We start from the raw sequence: 24,228 nt of genomic DNA on the forward strand, positions 1-24,228 counted from the left end.
TGTCAGAGAGGGAGAAAGGACTCTGGTGCTTTCAGATTCCTACCCGCTCTCAGAGTTTATAAGGGAACAAAGAAAGGCAAGCTCTGGGCCTGGGTGTTTAAAATATTAAACAGGCAAACAAAAAAGAATTACGCTAAGGAAGGAGAGGTGAGGGACTCACTGTTTCTTGTAACTGGAGCATCACAGGGGAAGGACACTCAAACAGAAAGGTGAAGGGAGAAGGAGTGGGGATCTCAGGACTCTCACTTTTGTCTGGACCAGGCAAGAGGAGAGCAAAAAAAGCCAAAACAAAATTGTAAGGGTGGTAGATGTACAATAAAGTAAGCTGGAGACTAAGTGGTGATAAGGAGGAGATGGAGGAGGGGTGTTCAAAGAAGAAGGAGGAGCTGGGAAGGGGATCGCCTCAAGCAAAACAGACTACACCTTCGGAGAGCTGCTTCTAATTTTTGTTGTTGTTAAGGATAAGACTCAGTGATTTGAGTCTGGACAGAGAAGGGATGGGAAAGGGTGGAGAATAGAATTGAATTGTTCCAAAGTAATACAAATTTATAATTATCTCTTGTGATTCTTTTTTTTCTTTCAAAGCAGAAAAGAAAATAAGGTAGTGGTGGTGCTGGGGAGAAATATTATAACAGGATTTGATTGGGGGGGTAAAGCTTATTTGTCATAATTGAGAATGGAAATGGGATAAATTCACCCATAAAATGGAATGGAACAGCAGAATGGATTAAAAAAAAAAAGCCAAGTCCAACAATTCATGACAAGCAAGAAATGCACATAAAACATAAAGATTCATAGAGTTAAATGTGGAATTTATGAGACCTCTTATGCTTTGCCTAAATCCCCCAAAGTTGGAATGGCAATTATGATCTCAGATAAGGTAACAGTAAAAATAGATATGGTAAAGAGAGACAAGCAGGACAACCACATATGCTTAAAGCCTCTATAGACAATGAAACACTCTCAGTGTTGAATATGAACAGATGTTAACCCAGGACATCATGGTTGTCCACCTGACCACCAACTGAAGCTGCTTAAACTTGTGGGACAAATGTATAGATTCACGGGTTCACATTGTGATGAAGAGTGATAAAGAAGTCATCGACCTGATACCAGGATTCGATGACTTTAGCCAACTCTAGATCTGGTTATGGAAGATGCCATTGAGGTTGAGATCTCACCTGAAGGAAGGAGGCTCAGCAACCTTGATCAGATTTGCAATATAGAAATAATATAACCATGCTGATTCCTGGAGGGGAAGAATTTGAAATATGAATGTGTGCTCTTTACTGTGTGAATGACTTAAAAAATACGTGTGTGTGTGTGTGTGTGTGTGCATATATACTATCAAATGGAAAGCTTTAGTTGCCTCCTCTATAAAATGAGTAGATTCAACAAGATGACTTCTGGGTTCTCTGCCAATAAAGAATGGGATGATCCTATCGTAGGACCTGGTACCAGCCCCACTCCTCAACTTCTAGATGAAGTTCCCCAGAGGGCAGTACCCCCAGGCTCAAGGTATTCTGTGGTTTTGTGCTCCCTCAAACTCACAAGCTCCACCAATATAGTTATCTTAGTCTGCCAGAATATATGATCAGTTCAAAACAAAAGTACTCATGAAATGGCAGAGTAAAAACAAAAAAGTAACAGCAAAATATTTCCCCCACAAACATGAGAGGGAGGCATCCTACCACAAACACACACACACACACACACACACACACACACACACAACATAAAGTGAGAAAAGTGAACTCAGGTCAGAGACACAAATAGAGAGGCACAGACGCAGGGAACACATGTGGCCAGGGAACACTGGGGAAGAGTGAGGAAGGAAACAAGCATTTATTAAGTGCTTACTATATGCTGGACAATGTCAAATGTCATCTCATTTGATCCTCACAACACCCTGCAAGGTAGGTGCTGTGATTATCCTTATTTTACAGTTGAGGAAACTGAGGCAGACAGAGGTGAAGTGACTTGCCCAGGGCCACATAGCTAGTAAGTCCGTGAGGCTGGATTTGAACTCCCGTCTTTGTGACTCCAAGCCCAGCATTCTATCTACTGTGATATCTGCCTAGGGGCACCCTTAGGGAGCTGATGGAGCTGCTCCTGCAGGAACTCTCACTCAGGCTGGTGGTGTTATTTTGCTGCTCATCAGGCTTGCTCTCTGCTGGCATTATGGTCTTGGCCTGATGCCACTCTGTTGTGGATGATGCTTGGCCAGATGTGTGGCCTCCACCAAACTCAGCTCAGCTGGACACTGTTTGGCGATCCTTGGAGTCTCTGCTAGACACTTCTCTGTGGGATGCTGTTTCAATGGCTGCCTCTCCACTGGGCATGGCTCCATTGAACGCTGCTTCTGGCTCAGCTGAAAGAAATCCTTGGCTGTCTTCTACTGGAGGGAAAAGTGGGCACTGCCATCCTCTTGTAGCTTTAAACCTCTAGGCATTTTCATGTTACAGCTATTTTACATAAGTGACAAATCGGTGCCCTAGACCAGCAAATACATTTCCCCATAGTGGAAAAAAAAACCCAATTTCTTAGCTTTTTTCCCCAATGAAGTAAATTACCTTGTTTCCCTCAAAGTCTTGGCTCTAGGTCTCTTGTCTCTTCAGCAAGAGATTGTCAACCCTAGGCGCCAAGCGCTTTAGAACAAAGAACAGAGGTCCTCTTAGCTCAGTCCATGGTGCCTTAAGGATCCTTTCTCTTTTTTTTTTCTTTTGGACTAAACTTTGTGGTCACTAGGTTCGAGTTCTTTTTGGGCAGCTTCAATTGAGCTCATGGTGAGTATTTCTATGACTCTCAGTATTACTCTGTCTAAGCTCAATTATGAGCCTTGTTAAGGCCTGTTCACCTAAAACACTACCAAATAGCTGTGGGATTTGGGGATCCTTAATTTTTGTACCTTAAACCTGTTCTGCTCTCCCATGCAGATGAGTAGGTGGGGGGAAAGCACAGAGAGAAAGCAAACGCTCAGAGGAGCAAGGTCATCATCCTTTCAGCTGGCCTCCCTTTTTCCTAGCCCTTTCACAGGCAAATGCAATCAGCCCAAATCTGAACAGTGCTTTAGTCACCACTTTATACAGCAATCTAGAGACCGGGCTGATGAAGGCTGTATTTTCCCTGTTTGCTTCCATCATAGGAATCTGCTAGTGCCCACTGTATAGACCCAACACTAACAACCATTGATTTCTTCAGTGTTCTTCTACCTTATATAACCCACCCACCCATATACTCTCAGATCTATTGACACTGACCTTTTTGCTTTTCCTCAAACAAGGCATTCCATCTCCAAACTTGGGACATTTCCTCTGGCTCTCCACCATGCCTGGAATTTTCTCCCTTCCTATCTCCACCTCCTGGCTTCCTTTAAGTCCCAGCTAAAATCCCACCTTTCCCGATCTCCCTTAATTCTAGTGTATTGTTTACCCCAAGAATATGAAGACTTCACCCGGCAGAGTAGGCAGATGAGGACAATCTGTTCCAACGGCCATGAAGGCAGCTGAAGTAAGCTCTGTGGAGTGCTTAGAGCTTGATCAGATATCGAAAATGCCAACATCATCCACCGCATCTTGACTTTTGTCCTGCCACTGAACTATGGGGTTAGAAAGTTAGGTACTGACTAAAATATGGAGAAAGATGAAGCAGGAGATATATACAGTGTTAGCTGTTTAAAATTGCGGGACATTCCAAAGTCCAAAGAGATAATTGTTAAGGGAGTCATATGGAAACTAGTTATTGTAACAATTGGGTAATTGGATATTGATGGCATTCCTCCATTAGACCTTTTAAACATCATCTTCAGTCCATCCCTCTCTCACCATGATGTCTGTAAACTGGTTTATCAGGTACTGGTCAACACTAAGGAGTTTAATAAAAAGTTTCCAGTGAATCTAACTTTCTAACAAAACTTCCACATCATGCTGTAAATATCACTATCACGGTCAACAGGAACCCCCAAAACCACCCAACCATGATGAGGGTCAAGTACTGCTACTGTGTCCCCATTCTTTAATGCCTGAATAGCCATGTCTACTATTCTGTGTGATGTACAATGACAGGTGTACAATGTCACTTCATATACACAATTATAAGTCCACTTCAACACAATTATATTTCACTTCACCAAAGCTGTTTCCACATTGTAGACAATGTCACTCAATAAACAGAAGAAAGCAATGACATTTTTATACACAATGAAACAATGGTGACCTGAATCAACTTGCCTGACCTGTATTAGAATCTTCACTGGAAAACTTGCTGTCAAATTATAGTCTGGCAGGGCAAGAACCCTAAACTCTTCAATGCTGCCAGTGGCGAATATGTTACTAATCAAACCTACTACCTACCATAGGATGGTAAAGCTATTGGTATAAATAATTTAAACTGAAATATAAATGTAGCCTAGACAAAGAAAAAATAAATTTCTTAATGTTATAGCACTGACTTAATACACCATAGCTTTAACAAACTCATAGATATCCTGGGCAAGCCCCCACAAAATGTTAACAACTGATCCCCTGGAAACTCTGAGCACTCTGGATCTCAATCCTCTTGAGACCTTTCCTAGGTTCAGTATGGCTATTACACATAGTCATTCATGCAAATCACTGCTCAAGCCCATTACAGCATAGTACATCTATTACCAGACCATAAAAAGTCACCGATTCAATAGCAAAAGCTTTTAATTAAGATATAAAGCAGAGTAAGTAACTAAAAGAGACAAAATAATAGATCATCCTTTGTTCCCAAATACAAATGGGGGTAATCTTTTAAATGTCCAAGGGAATTATAATCTAATTGTCTCTAATTGCTCTAGTGAAGTGGTAGAGGTATTCAATTACTTTACAATTTATAATTCCAGTGGTAAAAGTTTAAGGTTGCACATAGCAGTTATTTAATAAATGCATTTTGCATTCCATTGCATTGACTTGGGGTTCAATGTCAAACCGCTTCATGGAGTTCCATGGAAGTCTTTCAGGGCAAACTGGAAAATTGCTGAAGCCCAAGTTCAGACTGGAGAGCTGTGAAATCTCTCACTGTGGCTCTGGGGTGTCAAGATCCTGCTGAGATTTTTTGATTTGGTGGTGCCTTGGTGATACCTTCCAACGTATCTCATTTTCTCCAGAAATCCCAGTCTATAACTTACTGCTCCATTGCTCCTTCCTTCCACTGCTCTAGAAGCCCCTGCTTTTTAAATATCCCACCTCTCAAAAGACTCCTCACCAAGCAGAATTCTTACCTGGTGAGGCCATTACCCTGTAGCCACACACGTAGTCTTCTGGAAGATACAGACCAGGGAATTTCTTCCACTGACCAATGTTCTCTGGGACCCCAAGCATCTCAGGAGATGAAGTGCTGGGGACATTTCTACTCAATCATACACACTACAAAAATTATCTTTGTCCTTCAGAGAATCTTGTATGGTCTTTATATATGCATAGGAGACACATAGGTATGGGAAGAATGCTTTTAAGACCACATTTTGCTGGACCAAATCAAATGCTTTTTTAATCTAAACAAACAAACACTGTGAAACTGTATTTTCTGCACCTTTTAGTCAATTTGGGCTAATGATGTGATCGGATATAAAATATCTTTGAAAAACTATTTACTCTTCTCATATTCTCATCAATGATGTCCTGTTGTGTAGATCATTCTCATAAAGATTTCAGAAAGACTCAAAAGTTAGCATATGATATAGGTTGGTAGCTACTGAGGTCCTCTTAATTATGTTTTTTTTTCCAGTAGCGTAATCTATTATTTTTTCCAGTCATCGGTATCTTCCCCTTTTCAGATATCTTGAGGATAAGTCTTTTAAATGTCCTTAAAACTGGACTGCTTTCAGCACAGACCTTTTCTTTAGATACTTGATCTGGTCAAGTTACTATTCCTAATTTCATCCTTAATGCTCTTTCCATGACTTCAAGTAGTCCCCCAGTGGGACTGAGAAGTTGATCCAAATGTGGAGGTTTCATTGTTATCAACGAAGGAAGTAATTTGTCATAGAAATGCTGACAGATCTGTTCCCTTTTTTGTCTGTTATCCAATTTCATCTTTCAATGTTATTTAGAGTAATATGGCTTTTTGTTGTCATTCAGTCTTTTCAGTTGTATCCAACTCTCTGTGACCCCATTTTGGGTTTTCTTGGCAGAGATGCTGGAATGCTTTGCCATTTCCTTCTCCAGCTCATTTAATAGATGAGGAAACTGAGGTAAACAGGGTAAAGTGACTTGCCCAAGATCACACAGCTTCAAGCACCAAGGACAACCAACCACTGTTGCATCTATTACTGACTTACTGTGTGACCTGGGTCAAATTCATTCCCTTCTCTGAGCCCAAATTTCCTATCTTATATTTGGGAGGAAGGGGGGAGAGGGAAGTGAATTAGATGATTTCTAGAGGGGTTTTTTTCATCTTTCATTTCTATGGTTCCATGATCCATGACAGACAAGATCATTTTTCCTTGTCTTTAGACCCTGAGCTCCAGCTAGTCTGAATTCCTGGCTACTGAACTAGGGGCTGGGCATACAATATAAATGGGGTCCCCCTTGCCAGAAGAGGAGGCTAATTAGAAAAAATCAAAGTCTTTCTCCAGCAAATAATAAGCTTGTAAAACTCATTATTCCAAAAGATAATATAGTCAGGGAATACAATGTCAAAGAAGGGTCATGATTTTTCTCTCTTGTATTAATAATGAGACAGTGTGGTATACCAGATAGAGAGCCTATCTCAAAGGCGCACCTGGCTTCATGTTCTGTCCCTGATATGTACTGGCCATATGATGCTGGGCCAGTCACTTAAACTCTTAGACCTTCCAGGCAACTCTTAACACTCTGTGTTACAGGCAAGTGGTTGATCTATATTGGTAGAAGGAGTCTCTTTAGCAGGTACTCCCCATGCCAATAAAGTCACAAGTCCAGACCAAAAATAAAAATCATCTCACACAGATGTGTTTTAAGGCTATAGAGTACATACGATATTTTATAGTTTTCAAAGTACTTTTATAAACACAAAATACTTTCTCCTTTCATCTTCACCTTGGTGAAGATGCCTGGAATATGGGTCTTCAAATCTCGGGCACTCACTGACTGTGTGGCATTGGCTGTTACTTCCCTTCTCTGGGTCTCAGTTTCTTCATCTGCAAAATGGGAGGGAGGGAATAATGTGTGCCCAGGGATGTTGTGAGGATCAAGTAAGAAAATGGGTGTAAGAGGGCTTTGGAAATTGTAACGTGACCTGGGCATGGTGGCAAATACCTGCCGTCCCTGCGACTGGGAGACAGAGGCTGGTGGATTTGGAGCTCGCAAGTTCTGAAATGCAGCAGGCTAAGCTGATTAGGCGACGACTGCACGAAGTATTAATGTGGTAAATCTCCAGGAGAGTAGAAGGGGCACAGAGTGGCCCAAGAAAGGGTAAAGCAGCCCAGTTGGAAACGTAGCAAGAGCTCCTCATGGACCTCCCGTGGCAATCAAATTGGGACCAGAGTTCCGGAAGCAGCCCCTGCGCTCCAAGCCAAAGCAAGATAGAGAAACCCAGAAGAAAGAGAGAAGAAAGAAAGAAAGAAGGAAGGAAGGAAGGAAGAAAGGAAAGAGGGAAGGAAGGAAAAGAAGGAAAGGAAGGAAGGAAAAAGGGAAGAAAAAGAGAAAGGAAGGAAGAGAAAGAAAGAGAGAAAAAAGAGAAAGAAGGAAAGAAAAGAAGGATGAAAAGAGAAGAAAGAAGGAAAGAAAGAAGGAAGAAAAAGGAAAGAAAGAGAGAAAGAAAGAAGGAAGGAAAAAAGGAAGGAAGGAAAAAGGAAAGAGAGAAAGAAAGAGAGAAAGAAAAAAGAGAAAGAGGGAAAGAAAGAAAAAGAAAGAAAAGAAGGATGAAAGAAGAAAGAAAGAAAGAAAGAAAGAAAGAAGGAAGGAAGGAAGAAAAAGGAAAGAGAGAAAGAAAGACGGAAGGAAGGAGAGAAAGGAAGGAAGGGAGAGAAAGAGAGAAAGAAACAAGAGAAAGAGAAGGGGAGAGAAAGAAATTAAGAAAGAAAAGGAGGAAAGAAGGAGGGAGGAAAAGAGAAGAAAGAAAGAAGGAAGGAAAAAGGAAAGAAAGAGAAAGGAAGGAAGGGAGAGAAAGAAAGAAAAAAGAGAAAAAGAAGGGAAGAGAGAAAAGAAATTAAGAAAGAAAAGAAGGAGGAAAGGATGGAGGAAAAGAGAAGAGAGAGAGAAAAAGAAAGAAAGAAAGAAAGAAAGAAAGAAAGAGAGAAAGAAAGAAAGAAAGAAAGAAAGAAAGAAAGAAAGAAAGAAAGAAAGAAAGAAAGAAAGAAGAAAAAGAAAGAAAAAGAAAGAAGAAAGAAAAGAAAAGGAAGGAAGGAAGGAAGTTGCAATGTGCTCTACTAGAATAAGGAAAAGATTATTGCTGTGTGACCTTAGCAAGGCATTGAAAAACCTCATGGTGCCTTAGCTTCCTCACCTCTACAGTGGATACACATCATCTTTCTTGCCTCCAACCCAGGGCCATTGTAAGGCTCAAGGCAGAGAATGGACTTAGGAGCACTTAAACCATAAAATACTTCAAGGTATTAAGACTGAGAAGTAGTGTTTGCTATTTGTGAGTGTAGTCTACCCCCCCCCCCCACAGCCTGCTGGGTAAAGGTTTGGAGGTGGGTCATTAGTCTGGCTTGTGAGAAGTCCTTGAACTTGGCTTGGCTGGAACACTGAGAGAGTGGTGGTGGGCAAGGAGGCAGTGGAGAGAAGGAAGGAGATTAGGCTGGAAGAGTGTTAGGGTGTGGGGCTCAGATCCTGGGGGAACCCTGTTCATCGACTTAACATACCTGGACTTGATCATAGGCCATGGGGAGCTATTGAAAGCTCTTGAGCAGCACAGTGACATGATGAAATTAAGTTTTAAGATGAGTCCAGGGGTAATATACTGGGAGAAGGAAGAATTTCTCTCCCAACCTGCCTTTAATCCCTGCAGATAGCTTCAGGTAGGCTGGCCTTTGGGGCAGTAACAGTCCTGGTTCCCATGAGGCTGTGGCCCAGCAGGGATGGACACAGACGAGCTGGATCTTTTAGCAGCCGGGCCCTGGTCAAAGCCTGAGCTCTCCCTTCCCCACCCCATGCTGAAGTGTCAATGTGTTTGAATTTGATTTTACTGGTCTTAATGAGTGGCCAGCCTCAGCCTGAGAACAGCGAGTCCCCAGCTGACCGGGCCAAAGACAGACAGAGGAAGTGAGGGAGCGCCAGGGAAGTTTATTTATAGCTGGGCAGCAGAGGGGTGTTTCAGCAGCTCTTCATACACAGGCCAAAGCTGGAGGCATTTTGACATTCCCCCCTCCCCTACTGTGTCACCTCCAGGTGAGGGCCTCCCCGGGGCATCCTCCCCGGCCACCCCAGAGCCTGCCAGGGGACGAGACCACTCTGAAGTTGGGCTCCCAGGGTCATTCCGGGAGCTTTCCCTCCTAGCCACAGAAGTTCTTGGCCTCCCATTGGACGACGAGCCCAGCTCTGTCTGACCATTCCCAGAGGAGGGAGTGGACAGGGTCAGTGCAACAACCCCAGCTAGTTCTCAAGGCCCCTTTGATTCTGTCATGTTCAGGCAAAATCACAGCCCTACATTTTAAAACTACTTGTTCTTAAGGCACTTGGAGGGTTGTGAAGCAAACCAAATCCTGGCTGTTCGGAAAGACCAGAGCCCACACACAGCCGTCAGCCCCTCTCTGAGCACAAGCTTGTCATTTATCTCCTTTCTACCCAGGGCAAAGGGTAGAAAGGGATACTCAGCCGGCCCTAGCTTATTCTGACCAGAATTTAGAAAACAAACAAATAAATAAATAAAAACACACAGGGTCTCAAGGAAAAAAGGGACTGAAGAAGGCATCTAAATCCGACTCACACCTAAACAAGAGTCTCATTTTATAGCCTCTCCAAAAAATGATCATCTAACCTCCCTGGGAGACTTCAGCGATGGAGAACTGACCTCTCAAAGCAGCCCATTCATGAAGCTGGGGGACAACAATCATCGTTCGCTTTTCTTCACACTGAGCTGACACCTGGCTCGGGGAAGCTTTCCCACATCACTCCTTATTAACTCCTCTGAGGCCAGGCAGAACTAGTCTGATCCCTTTCAAATAATGTACACATACATACACAAAATAGGGGCAGGAATTTGGAACAGGATTGAGGCGGATGCAGAGGGGACACACCCAAGTGTTTCTGGAGAGCCAGTTGTTAAATTTCCAGTGTGGATAGCTGCACCTCAGAAATCTGCAAACGCTACAGATCGGGGCTTGATTTATTGCTTTGCTGATTGTCTAGGCTTGAGAAAGGATGGAGAAAATGAGAATAATACAGATTAAACTGAAAAGTGTGCTGTGAGTACATTTTTTGAGAGCTAGTTGTTAAACATTTATCAGCATACTACCAGGTGGAAGACAATGATTTACCTCAGCAGTGCTTGGATTTTTTTTTTTCAAATGGGGCAATTGAGGTTAAGTGACTTGCCCAGGGTCACATGGCTAGTGTCAAGTATCTGAGCTCAGATTTGAACTCAGGTCCTCCTGACTCCAGGGCCAGTCCTCTATCCACTCCACCACCTAGCTGCTCTTTCACTTCGATTTTTTTTTTTTGCCTTATTTCCCGCTTCCCTTTTATTTGCATAGGAGACCAAAAGGATCTTGGGTGCTCATTCCTTAATTCATTCATTCACCAAGCATTTATAGAGCACCTACTGTGTGCCCTGCACAGTGCTAGATGCTGGGGATATAAAGACAAAAATTAAATAGTCTCTACCCTCAAGGAGCTTACATTCTGTTGGGTTGGAGGGATGGGGGTGGGAAATGATACACACAGAAAATTAAATATAAAATATATTTAAAATATTTTCAAGGAGGAGGACTCTAGCAAGTAGGGGGACCAGGATAGATTCTCTGTAGGGGAGGGTACCTGAACTGAATTTTAAAGGAAGTGAGGGATTCTACAAGGTAGAGGGGAGGAAGGAGGGTATTCCAGGAATGGGACACAGTGTACCGGGGCACTGAGATGGGGGATGGAGCATCCTGGACAGGAAACAATGAGCAAGCCAATTTGGCTGAAATGTAGCATGTGTAAAGGGTAGTAATGAGTAATAAGACTGGAAAATTAGGCTGGAGCCAGACTGAGAGGGCTTTAAGGACCAAGCAAAGTCTGTATCCTACCCTAGAGGAGGGAGCCCCTGGTGCATCCTGAGTGAGGAGCTGGATCCGTGTTTCAGGGCTCTCAGTGGGGTGGCTCTGGAGGATGGATTGGAAAGGGGACAGACTGGTTGCAGGAGGCTAATGCTATAGTTCAGGCAGCGTGGGATAAGGACCCAAACTCAGGCGGTGGTTGTATGAACGAAGAGAAGTGGATAGAGGCCAAATAGAAGGCTGAGAAAAACCTTCGGGCTTTTGACTTTGCCAGCCTTCATGGTGTGCTTAAATACAGTCTCAAGATTATTTTGAAGGTGCTGGTTGTCAACTGGGAACTGATAGATAATAAAGGCAACTTTCCAACCCTAAGTTAGAATGGGGCCTAGGACAGAGACACTGCTCCTGGTGAGCAAGAGGACATGGTTTAAGGACCGGAGAAAATGCCTGTGAGCTGTACTTAACTCTTTGGCTGCTCTGTATTTCAAAAGGGCTTGGGCCCCTCAAGGCAAGGTGCTTCTCCTTGAAAGCGTCTAGGAAATGACAGATTCGTGGAAAGACATGGAGAGAGACAGAGACAGAGAGAAGGAGAAAGAGAGAGAGGAAGAGAGGGAGAGAGGGAGAAAGAGAGAGAGGAAGGGAGAGATAGAGTGAGAAAGAGAGACAGGAAAGGAGAAAGAGAGAAAGAGGGAGAAAAACAGAGAGGGAGAAAGGAAGAGGGAAGGAGGAAGAGGGAGAAGGAAAGGGAGGGGGAGAGGCAGGAAAGGAGAGAAAGAGAGACAGAGAACTAAGATTCCATAGACAACATAAAAAAGATCTTAGAGTCACAAAGTGTTGTGAGGGTTCAGAGATTGAAGCTATCACTTCAAATAGAGACAAATATAATAGTTGACAACCATGTAGCTTTTTTAAGTCATGCAAAGCGCTGTACATACATTATCTCTACAAGGACGATGTCTGTTGGGATGTGGTGTTTTTATAGGAACTGCCAATGCCGGGACACTTTCCAGTGAGCGTCAGTGCCAACATGTCCCCAGTCGGTTTGAAGGCAGCAAGGGGAGTTTGAGTGGGATGGAAAAGAAAGAAATGGGGAGAGGAAGGGGAGGGGAGCGGTACTGAGCCCATCCTCTAAAAATGACATTAGCTATGTGACAGTCAGGTGGTGTGGGGGGGCCGGGGAGGGAGGCGTTTAGTTTTGCTTTGTTAGTATTGGAGCAGCACCTCTTTTCAGTGCTAGTGTGGCAGGAATAGATAGGTCCATATGCCAGATCATGAAGTTTATGGGGGTCCAAGAGCCAGGGGACCACAGAGCCAGGGAGGAGCCGCAACCAAGAGAATCAGTGGAAGTTTCCGCAGGGCTCCCTGACTCTGGTGTGGACATCCTGTTGTGACTTGGCCACCTTCCTCCTGCTCTCACTTTCCTGGGACATAGGGATGCTTATTATAAGATGCTGAACATCGAAGTCGCAGCTTGAGAGACTGAAAAGAATGAAAAATAGACTCTAGCCTAGAAAAGCTTGCAATGACTGGGCTGTTGCATCCTATAGTACATGTATCGAATGCTTCTTGGTCTTTATCTTGCATTTACTAATTTAATTAAATTATTTAACCAAAAATTTGAGGCTGAGGTGACCTGAGAACATATAAAGCCCAAGAGGAAATGGGGATTTTCCAGTAAAATAAAGGCATGTGAGCCAAGGAGAGCAGAGCCTGAAATTAAGGGGGCTTGCCTCTCCTATCATTGCATTGTGAGGAACCACCTATCACATCTTATTTGATCCACACAACAGCCAGTGAGGTATATTAGATGATAGAGCGAAAGTTATTTGCATTTTACAGAAAAGAAAACTGAGGCTCAGAGGGGCTAAGGGACTTACCCATGATCATATTCCTAGAAAGCATCAGAGGCTGGTTGCAAAGCTGGGGCCCTCCTGATGCCAATTCCAGTGCTCTTTTCACTGCACCAAATTGCCTCTCCAGGGGAGGCTTCCTAGAGGAGGTGGTATTTGATCTCAGCCTTGAAGGACAGGCAGACTTTTGACGGGCAGAGCCATAGGGGTAGGGCATTTCAACCAGAGGAAATGGTCTAAGTGAAGACAAAGAGAGGGAAAAGCCTCAGGGTATATTAGGGGAGCCCTGCACAATCCAGTTTGGTTGATGCATAAGAGCAAGGGCTTTAGCAGTAATATCATGAAGGCCCTTCAAATGACAGGCTGAGTTGAGACAGCTTCTTTCACGTGGCATTTGGTAAAAGAGACTGAGGCTGCATTCTCTCCTCTTCTTCAGCTCCACCTAAGGATGCTTTTAGTCTCCATTCTTGAGTGTATGCACAAATAAAGGGCTATTATTGGGAAAACCAGGGGAACCAACTTTTGCTGATCCAACAGAGACAAAGCCAGAATAGGCTGGTGTTCCTCCCTAGCCCCCAGCCCTCCTTGCCAAATGAAGTGCCCAGCATAAAATTTTAAAAGTATTTAAGGCCCATTTTTTTTATAACAATAGCATTTCCTCAGTAGCGCCATATTGCTTTGAATCATGGAATAGCCCAATCTCTAAAGAACCAAGATTTCAATTGGATGATCTAAAGGCCAATAAAAAGATGAATGGGGCGGGGGGGGGGGGGGAGAAGTAAGGAAGCTATTGGCCAATGATGTCTTGCATGGAAGCAGTGGCATAAAAGGTGTCGCCAAGGAGATATATGACCAGAAAAGGAGGCGTTCCAATCACATACCAAGATGGATAGACTTAACAGATAGCTGGTCAACATGTTGAACTGCTATCTGCAAAATAAGGGAAAAAACCAGAGGGAGGTCTGTACTGCACTGGATGGATCTCCTTTGGAGGTCTAATGGAAAGCCTCGGACAGGAAACACACAGGAAAAGAACACATGGAGGCAGGAGGGTGTTGGAACCAGCTCCAACTGGTTCATGAGAACAAACTTTCCAGGGTAAGCCCTACAAATCAGGGCTTGTCTTGTTGTTTTTGTTTATTGTCTAAACTGAAGGAAGTGATAAAGAAAATGCAATAATGCAGGTTGAACTTAAAAGTACGTCTTGCATACATATTTTTCCCCTGGAGAGCTGGTTGTTAATCATTTACTATCACACCCCTTCAAGGAGGAAGTGGTAGAAGAAGTATCCAAGTGGAGGAAGTCACAGACCCACAGAAATATGAAAGAAAATGTGAGAAGTTATCAGATAGTCAAGATCTTCAAGCTCATGATAAATGTTGGTTGAAGGAGTTGGTAATGTTCATCCTGGAAAAAAGGCCAGGAGGGTGAGGGATTCAATCATGGTGTCTGACTTCAAGTATTTGAAAGACAGCTGTGTGGAAGGAGGATTACAGGGCAAAACTAGGAACAACGGATTGGCATTGTAGAGATGAATATAACTTGATATAAGGAAAACTTCCTAACAATTAGAGCACCCCAAAGTGGAATGGATTGCTTTCAGAATTGGTGGAGGCTTCCCACTTCCCCCCATTGTGAGCCTTCAACCAAAGGGTGGATAATTGCTCATTTTTCATGTGGTAGAAAGGTTCAGAGATGGGTTGGAGTGGATGGTATCTAGTGTCCTTTTGAACCCTGAAATTCTGTGATTCTGTAGCTTGAGCCAGAGGGGATGTCAGAGGTTATGTAGTCCAGCCCTCTTGTGTAATGGGGAAACTGCAGCCTAGACCTTGTTTAAAATCTCATAGCAGAGCCAAAACTCCATTCCAGGTCTTCTGCCTCCTACTCTGACCACTGCCCAGTACTCCTTCTGAGGCTGATTTAAAGACTCTTCCTTGGACTTCACTCATGACCGACCATAAAAATGGAAACTAAATCTTGAACTGAGAGTGAGCCCTTCCCTCTTGGGACAATATCTTATTCAGAGAGAAGTCAGAAAGATGTGTGCAGACATGTCAGGCTCTACATTGTAAACGAACTATTTCCCTGTGTTAAGGCCTGTTAGAGATGGGCCTCCCACATGTTGACATATTGTCAGCCTCGGGTTGAGCAAGAGAGGTCGATATGTGTTGCTATTTTTCTACCTTCTTTTGCCTTTTCATGAACCAACTTGGTCTTGACTCCTCCCCAGCCTGGCAGCTCATCGGCTCTGCATTCTGTGAAGCTATTCTCTGCTTGACATGAACAATTCACTGTTCCTAAGCCTAAGGGCTAATTACATCAAGGGGAGGAAAAAAGCCCAAACCTCAAATACTGGATGATTCAGCTGGGGCCATCACACACAGAAAATGCTTAACAGAATCACAGAATTTCCGAGCTGGCAGGGATCTCAGTGTCTGGCTTCTCCAGCTCCTCCCCGCAAAAGAATCTTCCCTACTACACACTGAATAAGTGGTCACCCAGACTGCTCAAAGATCTCTAGTGAGGAGGAAATCAGCTAGTTCTAGAAGCAGCCCGTTCCATTACCAAATAGCTCTAATTGTTCAGAGCTTTTCCCCCAACAACTAACTTAAATCTGTCTCTTTGCTTCCACCCATTTGCCCTCACTTCTGCCCTCTGGGGCCAAGAAGAACTAGGCCATTCTCTCTTCCACGAAGTAGTCTTTCAAATACTTGAAGATAGTCATTAAGTCTCCTCTGCTTCTTGTACAGCCAGAACTCAAGGTCCTTCACCACCCTTGTCAATCTCTTTTTTTTTTTTTGCTTTTTTGGTGAGGCAATCAGGGTTAAGTAAGTTGCCCAAGGTCACACAGCTAGTAAGTGTTAAGTGTCTGAGGCTGGATTTGAACTCAGGTCCTTCTGACTCCAAGGCCAGAGCTCTATTCACTGTGCCACCCAGCTGCCCCAATCCCCTTCTTAAAATAGGTGCCCAGAGTACTCCTTCTGATCATTGCATTCCCCCTTCCTGTTTGGGGAATAAAATATATCTTTTCTACTTGGGTCATGTTGAAGGAACAGAGAAAGGACTATTTTTCACTTGGGCCATGTTGAAGGAACAGAGAAAAGGCCATTTTGGCCAGACCATACAGTTTAGGAAGAGGGGTGTTACATAATGAGGCTGGAAAGAGAGATTGGGGACAGACTGTGAAGGTCTATAAAAGCCAAACAAAAGAATTTAAGTTTTATCCCAGTGCCAATAGAGAACCACTATAGTTTTTTGAGTAGGAAAGTGATATAGTCAAATCTGCATTTGAGGAAAATCACTTTGGCAGCTGTGCTGAGGATGGACTGGAATGGGGAGAGACTTGAGGTTGTGAAACCAAACTGGGAGGCTATTGTGATTGTCTAGATGAGAGGGAATGAGGGCCTGAGTTCAGATGGTGGCTCTGTGAGTAAAGAAAAGGTTCTTTGAATCACTCTCTGTGGTAGCAAGTAAATGGGTGCCTATCAATCGGGCAACGGCTGAATACATTGTAGTATGTGAATGTAATGGGATATTATTGCCCCATGAGAAATGGCAAAGACGAGGAATTCAGAGAAACATAGGATGATCTATATGAGCTGATGCAGAGTGTAGAAAGAACCAAGAAAAAACATACACGATGACTAAGAAAACATAAATAAAAAACAACACCAAAATGTAGTTGGACTCAGCCATATTGGATTTGCTGTTCTAAATCACATTTCTCTCCTTACGGTAGAGAGAGATAAATGGCCTTTGAATACAGAATGTTGCATACATTGTCAGATCCAGCCGCTTTGCTCCACTGAGTTTTACTTAACCTTGGATTTAATGGAGGAGGCTATACTGGGAAATGATTGTGGTATTAAAAACAGAAGACATCAATAAAACTTTTTTTTTAATTTCCTAGAAAAAAAAAAGAAGCAAGACTTGTGAAATGTAACGTACTCCTTGGCCCTAAGGCCTTCGAGGAGGACAGAATATCTTACATAAAACAAACAGGAGCTATAACCTCCCCTCCTTTAATAGTCTCCAAGCCTCTGTTTAGACAATAAAAGAATCTTTAAACAGTTTACAGCCTGACTCTCTTTACTTCAGAAACAACTTAGTGTGCTGGACATGGGGGAAAAGAAAATCTGGATTTGAATCTTGCCTCTACCATTTAACTAGCTGCAGGACTGGGGGTAAATGATTTAATGTCTCTGAAGACTCAGATTCCTCATCCCATAAAATGGGGATAATAATACCCACAGTACTTGTCTTACAGGGTTGTTTCCTGTTCAAATGAGGCAAACTCAAGAGCACAGTGTAAATGTCACATTATTATTCTACAACCCTCTTCCAGATTCTTTTGGGTTTTTTTAGTCATTTTTCAATTATGTCCTACTCCTCAGTGACCCCATTTGTGGGGTTTCTTGGCAAAGATACTGGAGTGGTTTGCCATTTCCTTCTCCAGCTCATTTTACAGATAAGGACACTGAGGCCAACAGGATTAAGTGACTTGCCCAGGGTCACACAGCTAGTAAGTGTCTGAGTACTTACCTATATGCTTTCCTGCTCCTAAACAGCCTTATTCCCACCCTGCACCCAGGGAGATAACTCTGAACCAATTCTAGATCCTGATGCCACAGAAGGAATGGGTAGAGATGGAGGGAAGGTGCTGGGTTTCCCATCAGAGTACCAACACTCTAGAGATGAGGCCAAGAAAAGCAGACTGGCCTCTCTTCTTTCAGAAAGAAAGAGCTCTAGGGGCAGCTAGGTGGCTCGGGCCTTGAAGTCAGGAGGACCTGAGTTCAAATCCGACCTCAGACACTTGATACCACCTGTGTGACCCTGGGCAAGTCACTTAACCCTGATTGCTTCATCAAAAAGCGAAAGAAAGAAAGAAAGAAAGAAAGAAAGAAAGAAAGAAAGAAAGAAAGAAAGAAAGAAAGAAAGAAAGAAAGAAAGAAAGAAAGAAAAAGCTCCTCTCAAGTCCACCTCCAATTTTCAAATTGCCCAACACCAGACCAGGAAAGGATTAAGAGACTAGTCTCCCACTACTTCCTTGTACAGAAAAGACGGATGAGGGAAAGGACCGACTGTCCAGGGTTACATGGTGGGCTTGTGGCCGAGACAGAACTCAGGCCTGGCTCTCCTGATTCTCAATCCTGGGCTCTTTTTACTATGTCAGACACTCCAATTCAACTCAATTCAATCAGTTCAGCAAATCAATATATTTTTTGGTTATCACTATTACTACTAATGTAGGTTTGCATCAGTAGTAGCGTTAACAAACTTGCTAGCATCAATAGACTTCCCTACAGGAGCCAGTGCTCAAAACCTGCACAGATATCCCCCATCCCCCGTAGTTTCAGTCCAAGGGACCATGTGGAAACATGGGGGAGCTGGTTTTCAGCCCAGCATGACTGAATGACTTAGAGAGTATGGTGATGCAGTCTTCTGATTGGCTTTGGAGGGGAAAGGGCTGATGACTTGGAGGGGCTGAGCCAGACTGAAATGAATATATAAAAGAAAAGGCAAAATCCCTCCCCTATTTCATTATTCTTTTTTCCCTTTGTGATTGTAAGAAGGCAGAACTACTTAGAAGTGGTCCCCAGAGACAGAGAGGAGAAGGAAAGAAGCCTTGTCTCCCACCCAGCCGTGGCAGATGGGCGCATGGCTACCTCTCCTTTTTGGTTCTTGTTTTTTCTTGATTAGTCAAGTAAGCCCTCATGGAGGTAAGCATCTAGGCAATCTGGCAAGTTTGGGAGACTCAGAGTTCCTATGGGAGGTCAGAACCGAAGGGAGGCCGTAGCAGTGGCCACCAGACATGGTAGCCGTGGCTACTGGAGCTGTCAGGTTCTCCGAAAGTGGAAGGACCTACTGACAGATGCAGAAAGACAAATAGCCAGTAATGGGCACAGCTTCAGGGAGCAGTATCTTCCATAGTGGAGGGAAGTACGGTTTATGAACATGAGAAAGGTGCTACTGTTCAGACCCTAGAAGAGAACTCCACCTAGAGAGAATTTCATGAGAATTCCATGAGGGGAGAAAAAGACTTCCAGAGCCAAGAGTGGGAAGCATCCTTTTGCCACACGTATTCTTTATGTGTGACCTCACTAAGATTTATTTTGAGTCCACTCTCCCCAGGGACTTTGTGTGTACACAAGGAACACAGCCCCGGTTTGGGCATGTTTTGTATCAACTGTTTGCAAAGTATCTTCTCAGTAAATACCTTTCTAAAAGCTAACAAGAAGTCAAATGGTTGATAGTTCATGGGGAGTACACTGGTGGAGACTCGGGGGCTGCAGTACTAGAATCTCCTAGAACTCTAAGACTACTAGTAGTTAGCAGCCTTCTGAGGATCCCAACTTGTGAGGACAAGTGCCAATCTGGGGAAGTAAGCCCAGAGGGGATGCTGTACCACTTCCACATGTCTAAAATAATAGCAACAATTTTTAAATTTATTTAAAGTAATAGTTTATTAAATAATAGGTTTAAAGTAATAACAATGATAAAGGGGCTGCAGGAAACCAGGCAATTTTGAACTATGACTCCAATGTTACTAAACTATTCATACTCCTTATCCTAGAGATACCTCTACTAGGCTTATATCCTAAAGAAATCAGACAAAGGTGAAAAGGACCCATATGTACAAAAATATTCACAGCTGTTCTTCTTGTAGTAACAAAGAGCTAGAAACTAAGGGGGAAGGGACGGCAGAGAACATCAATTGGAAAATGACTGAACAAATTATGGCATATGAATATAATGGAATACTATGGTGCCATAAGAAATGATGAAGGGAAAACTTTCAGAGACACCTGGGAAGACTTGTATGAACTGATATGATGACATGAACAGAACCAGGAAAACGATTTATACAATAACAACACTATAAAAACAAACTTTAAAAGCCATAAGAACTCTGATCAATGCAATGACCAACCATGATTCCATCTCATCATGATGAAACATGGCACCCATTGCTTGAAAGAGAGGTGATAGTTTCAGAGTATAGAAGGAGATAGATTTTTTTTTGGACGTGGCCAGTGAGAATTTATTATGCTTGATTACACATATTTGTTACACAGGTTTTCTTTTTTCTTTTTAATGGTAAGAGTGGGTAGGATGGAGGAAATTTTTTGTTAGTAGAGAAAAATTAATTATAAAATATGTGATTGGCTGAGTCAAAATGTAGTGGTAACACTTTCTTCCATGGTATTTTAAAGTTTACAAAGTTTTTTTTTTTTACTGACAACCATCCTATGAGGTAATTAAGGTAATGTTATCCTCGTCTTTTAGATAAAAAAACAGAGGCATAAATAAGCTATCTTCTTTTTTACATCACGGGACAATAGGATTTAGAGCTGGAAGGGGACTTCAAATTCCTCATTTTACTGATGCAAAATCTGAAGGCCAGTGCGAAGAAATGGTCTACCAGGTAGCAAATGGCCCAACTAGGGTCTGAATCCAGGTACTCTGACTCATATTATCTCATCTCATCCCCTCTCCCCAACCCTCTGCTCACCTCTTTCTGGAATTTGAAAAAATTGAATTAATCCCAGGACAAAAGAATGCAAGTAACCAGGAGCCATTGGGGACTGTGAACATCTCTAACTTACCACTACCACAATTATTCAACCTCTCCTCTTAAGAAGTACCTGGTTTGGGGTGGGTTGGAGGTGGAGGTGGAGAGGAAAAGGAAGCAATCAAAAGGACTAAAGACAGGGAAATGTCCAGGTTGTTTGTTTGAGGAAGAAAGTAGACTCTTCTAACTACAGACCCATAAGTCACACGACAAATATGGAGGCTAGCCCCTGCTACACTTTGATTCCTAGCAAGATCCTAGAATACCTTAAAGAGCCAACATGCGTTATTAAGAACAAATAATGACAGATTAAACCCATTTTCTATTTTTAACAGGATTACTAGAATGGGGTAGAAATAGCACATATAAGCTTATGAAAGTGATTGTTGAAAGTTAAAAATTAATTAATTAAAAAAAGAAAAAAGAAAGAAATAGCACATATACCTCAATTTCAAAGCATCTGACAAAGTCACTCCTATTATCCTCATGGACAGGGGTGGAAAGATGAGGGCCACACAATGATCTATTTAGGAGGATTCAGAAATGTCGGTAGTTAGGATTAAATAAAAACAGCAAGGGAATCTTCACATTAGAAAGGGCCTCAGGATCCACCAAGTCTAACACACACCTGGTAAAGAATCCCCAGGGCAAGAGAAGCCAGCCACCATTTTTGTGGCTCTAGACCATCAGGAAATTTATTTCCTGATCTCTGGATCCAGCCATTCCACCAGTACTGAACACACCATCTCTCCATCTTGTCTACACAAAATGGTGTGAGAGAATTTTGCCAACCACTTAGAACACCAGGCAAAGAATTTTGTATTTGATTTGAGCCACGGGAGTTGATTGAATAGGGGATGACATGGGCAGACTTGTGCTTTAGGCAGATCACTTTAATAGTTAGGTAGAAGACAGACTGGTGTCGGGAGAGCCTTGAGGCAGGGAGAGCAATAACCTAGGTGTGAGGTTGATGGCGGCCTGCACCAGGATGGTGGCAGTGTCAGAGCATTGAAGGGGCCATCTTTTAGAAATGTAGCAAAGGTAAAATCAATAGGATTTGGCAACAAATTGGATAGAGGAGAGGAGAGAGAGTGAGGAGTTGAGGATGATACCTAGATTGTGAGCCTGGGTGACGAGGAGGATGGTGGTGCCCTCAACAGTAATAGGGAAGCTTGGAAGAGAGGAGGGTTTGGAGGGAAGGATAATGCATTCAGTTTGGGGCAAATTGAGTTTGAGGTCTACTGGACATTCAGTTTAAGATGTATGAGATAGCTGGAAATGTAAGACTGGAGGTTAGGGTTGGATATGAAGATCTGAGAATCTTAGAAATGATAATCAAAACATAGGAGTGGATGAGATCACCAAGTGAAATATTATAAAGGGAGAAGAGAAGATGGATCAGGCCAGAGCCTGGAGGGATCCCCACCAGGCTGCCTGAGTGGGTTCTCCATCTCTCTTTCTATAACACCTGAATGCCTCTGACTCTAGAACTTCTCCAGCTGCATTGAAGCATGGCTTCCTATACAAGCCCTAGGAACAGCCTCTCCTGGGACTGTCCCAGATGTCTCCTCCTTCTATGGCCTGAAGAACACTTTTGCCAGGGCTCTATGGCAATGTCACTGCCCTTCCCCATCCTTCTTCGGAGGTGTGAATCCCAACCCCATTGAGAGCTTGGCTGACAGGTGACTGAGGACCCTGTCTTGCTGCCCCCATCTCTCCCTCCATACTCCCATGGGGGGTTCCAGTTCAGCTATGGAGCTTTCTCTTAAATATGCAAAAATAAAAGAGACTGTAGCTTTCAGCACGGACTGGCTCGTCTAACTCCTCTATGAACCCCAGTGGAGGGCCCTGACAATCATACATTGTAATTACTTGGCTACAGCAGAAAGACAAACACTTGGCAGGTCACTCCCAAATCCACCCTGCTTTCTGGAGGCAAGAGCCTTAGTCCTAAAGATTTTTCACAACACCCCTGTGAAGGAGGGAGCATAAGTCTTATAACCTCCACCTTACAAATGCCGAAACCCAGATTGCTTCAGTGACCTGCCCAGAATAGCCTTGGTAGTAGGTGAATCAGAATGGGATTTGAACCCGGGTCTCCCCTGACTACAATGCCAGTGGTCTTTTCATTATACCACAGCAATATGAATAGGCTGCTTTATAACATCAACGCTTCTCCTTGCTTTCCTGTGTAAACTAATAACTAACATTTATATAGTATTTTAAAGCATACAAAGAGATGGGGGCAAAAGAGAACAAGCATTTGATGAACACCTACTGTGTGCCAAATGGTTTACAAATATTATCTCATTTGATCCTCACAACAACCCTGGGAGGTAGGTGCTTTATTATGCCCATTTTACAGTTTAAGAAACTGAGGTACAGAGAGGCTAAATGACTTACCCAGGGTCACACAGCTAGTAAATGTCAGATTAGATTTGAATTCAGGTCTTCCTGACTCTGGGCCCAGCTCTCCATCCATTAGATCACCTCTATGCCTAAGCAAATCAATAGCCCAACAAAGGACTGTAGTCATTATCAAACCCATTGAAGAGATGAGGAAATTGAATACTTTAGTGACTTCCCTGGGGGCACATAGCTAATGGGGTCAGATTCCAACCCAGGTCTTCCTGACTCTGATCCAACACTCTCTCTCTTCACTACCACACTCTCCCATAGGCAGTCCCAGTGTGGAGGAGAGCCTCCAACAGGACTATTGGCAGACACTGCTGCCTTCCACAGTTTACCTGCCCTGCCTTGCTGAGCATGGTTACAACAATGCAGAGAGGAGGAAGACTGCTCCTGAGCCTCTCTTGAGGTTGGCTTAGGTGGGGAGACCACAGGCAGAACCATGGACTCCTCTGTCCTGCCCTGCCAGCCCAGCCGGGCCAGAGATCCCTGAAAAGAACGAGAGAGAAGGCCCAGGAGGCTGCATTGGACATGAAGGACCCTCCTAGGCACTAGAGCTGGTGGGGAGGAAGCTGTGGGTAAACACAAGGCCTGGGTGGAGCCCCAGGAGAAGATATTGATTTAGGAGGCAGGCAGAGGGTGGTGTGAGGAGAGGCAGGGTCAGGCCAGGTTTATGGAGAGATAGAAGCCCCTGAGGAACAAAGCCCTTTAGAAACCAGACTCGGCAGGGCCACCCTGGGGCCCAGCCACCTCTTCAGCCCACAGCGGCTCTGTTGACATTGCATAACACAGGAAGTTGGGAGGGGATTGGTGTTCTTGGCATGGGTCAGTCCCATTCATAGAAACACCATGAGGTGTGACAGGACCAGCGAGCTCCAGAGGGGTCAGAGAACACTGGGCTTCAGGCAAACTGCAGAGGCTCAGAGGTCTTTGGGGAACCGAGTCCAAACTTATCCTTACAGGCAATAGGGCAGGTCCTAGGCTGAGAGACAGCACATCGGGGCTTCCTTCCCCAGGGAAAGCGGCAGCAGGGGCCTGGCTGGTGGGGTGATCTGGGACAAGCCCCTTCCTCACCTGGAATTCAGTTTCCCTATCTTAAGATGAAAGGTTATGGGGCAGCTAGGTGGTGCAGTAGGTAGAACACTGGCCCTGGAGTCAGGAGGACCAGAATTCAAATCTGGCATCATACACTTATTATCTATGTGATCTTGGGCAAGTCACTTAACCCCAATTGACTTGAAAAAAAAAAA

The 24,228-nt window shown here is 43.6% G+C and overlaps 1 long non-coding RNA gene and 1 pseudogene across 1 annotated transcript in view; one reads left to right on the forward strand and one right to left on the reverse strand.

Moving 5' to 3' along the window:
• LOC110217111 (uncharacterized) overlaps positions 1-24,228 on the reverse strand; it is a 40,462-nt gene that overhangs the window by 895 nt on the left and 15,339 nt on the right. The gene's annotated exons all lie outside the window — the stretch shown is intronic.
• LOC110217110 (U6 snRNA-associated Sm-like protein LSm5 pseudogene) lies at positions 1,002-1,275 on the forward strand (annotated as a pseudogene).

The sequence above is a fragment of the Phascolarctos cinereus genome, unplaced genomic scaffold (assembly GCF_003287225.1).
Source record: "Phascolarctos cinereus isolate Bilbo 61053 unplaced genomic scaffold, phaCin_HiC Scaffold_4;HRSCAF=312, whole genome shotgun sequence".
Lineage (NCBI taxonomy): Eukaryota > Metazoa > Chordata > Mammalia > Diprotodontia > Phascolarctidae > Phascolarctos > Phascolarctos cinereus.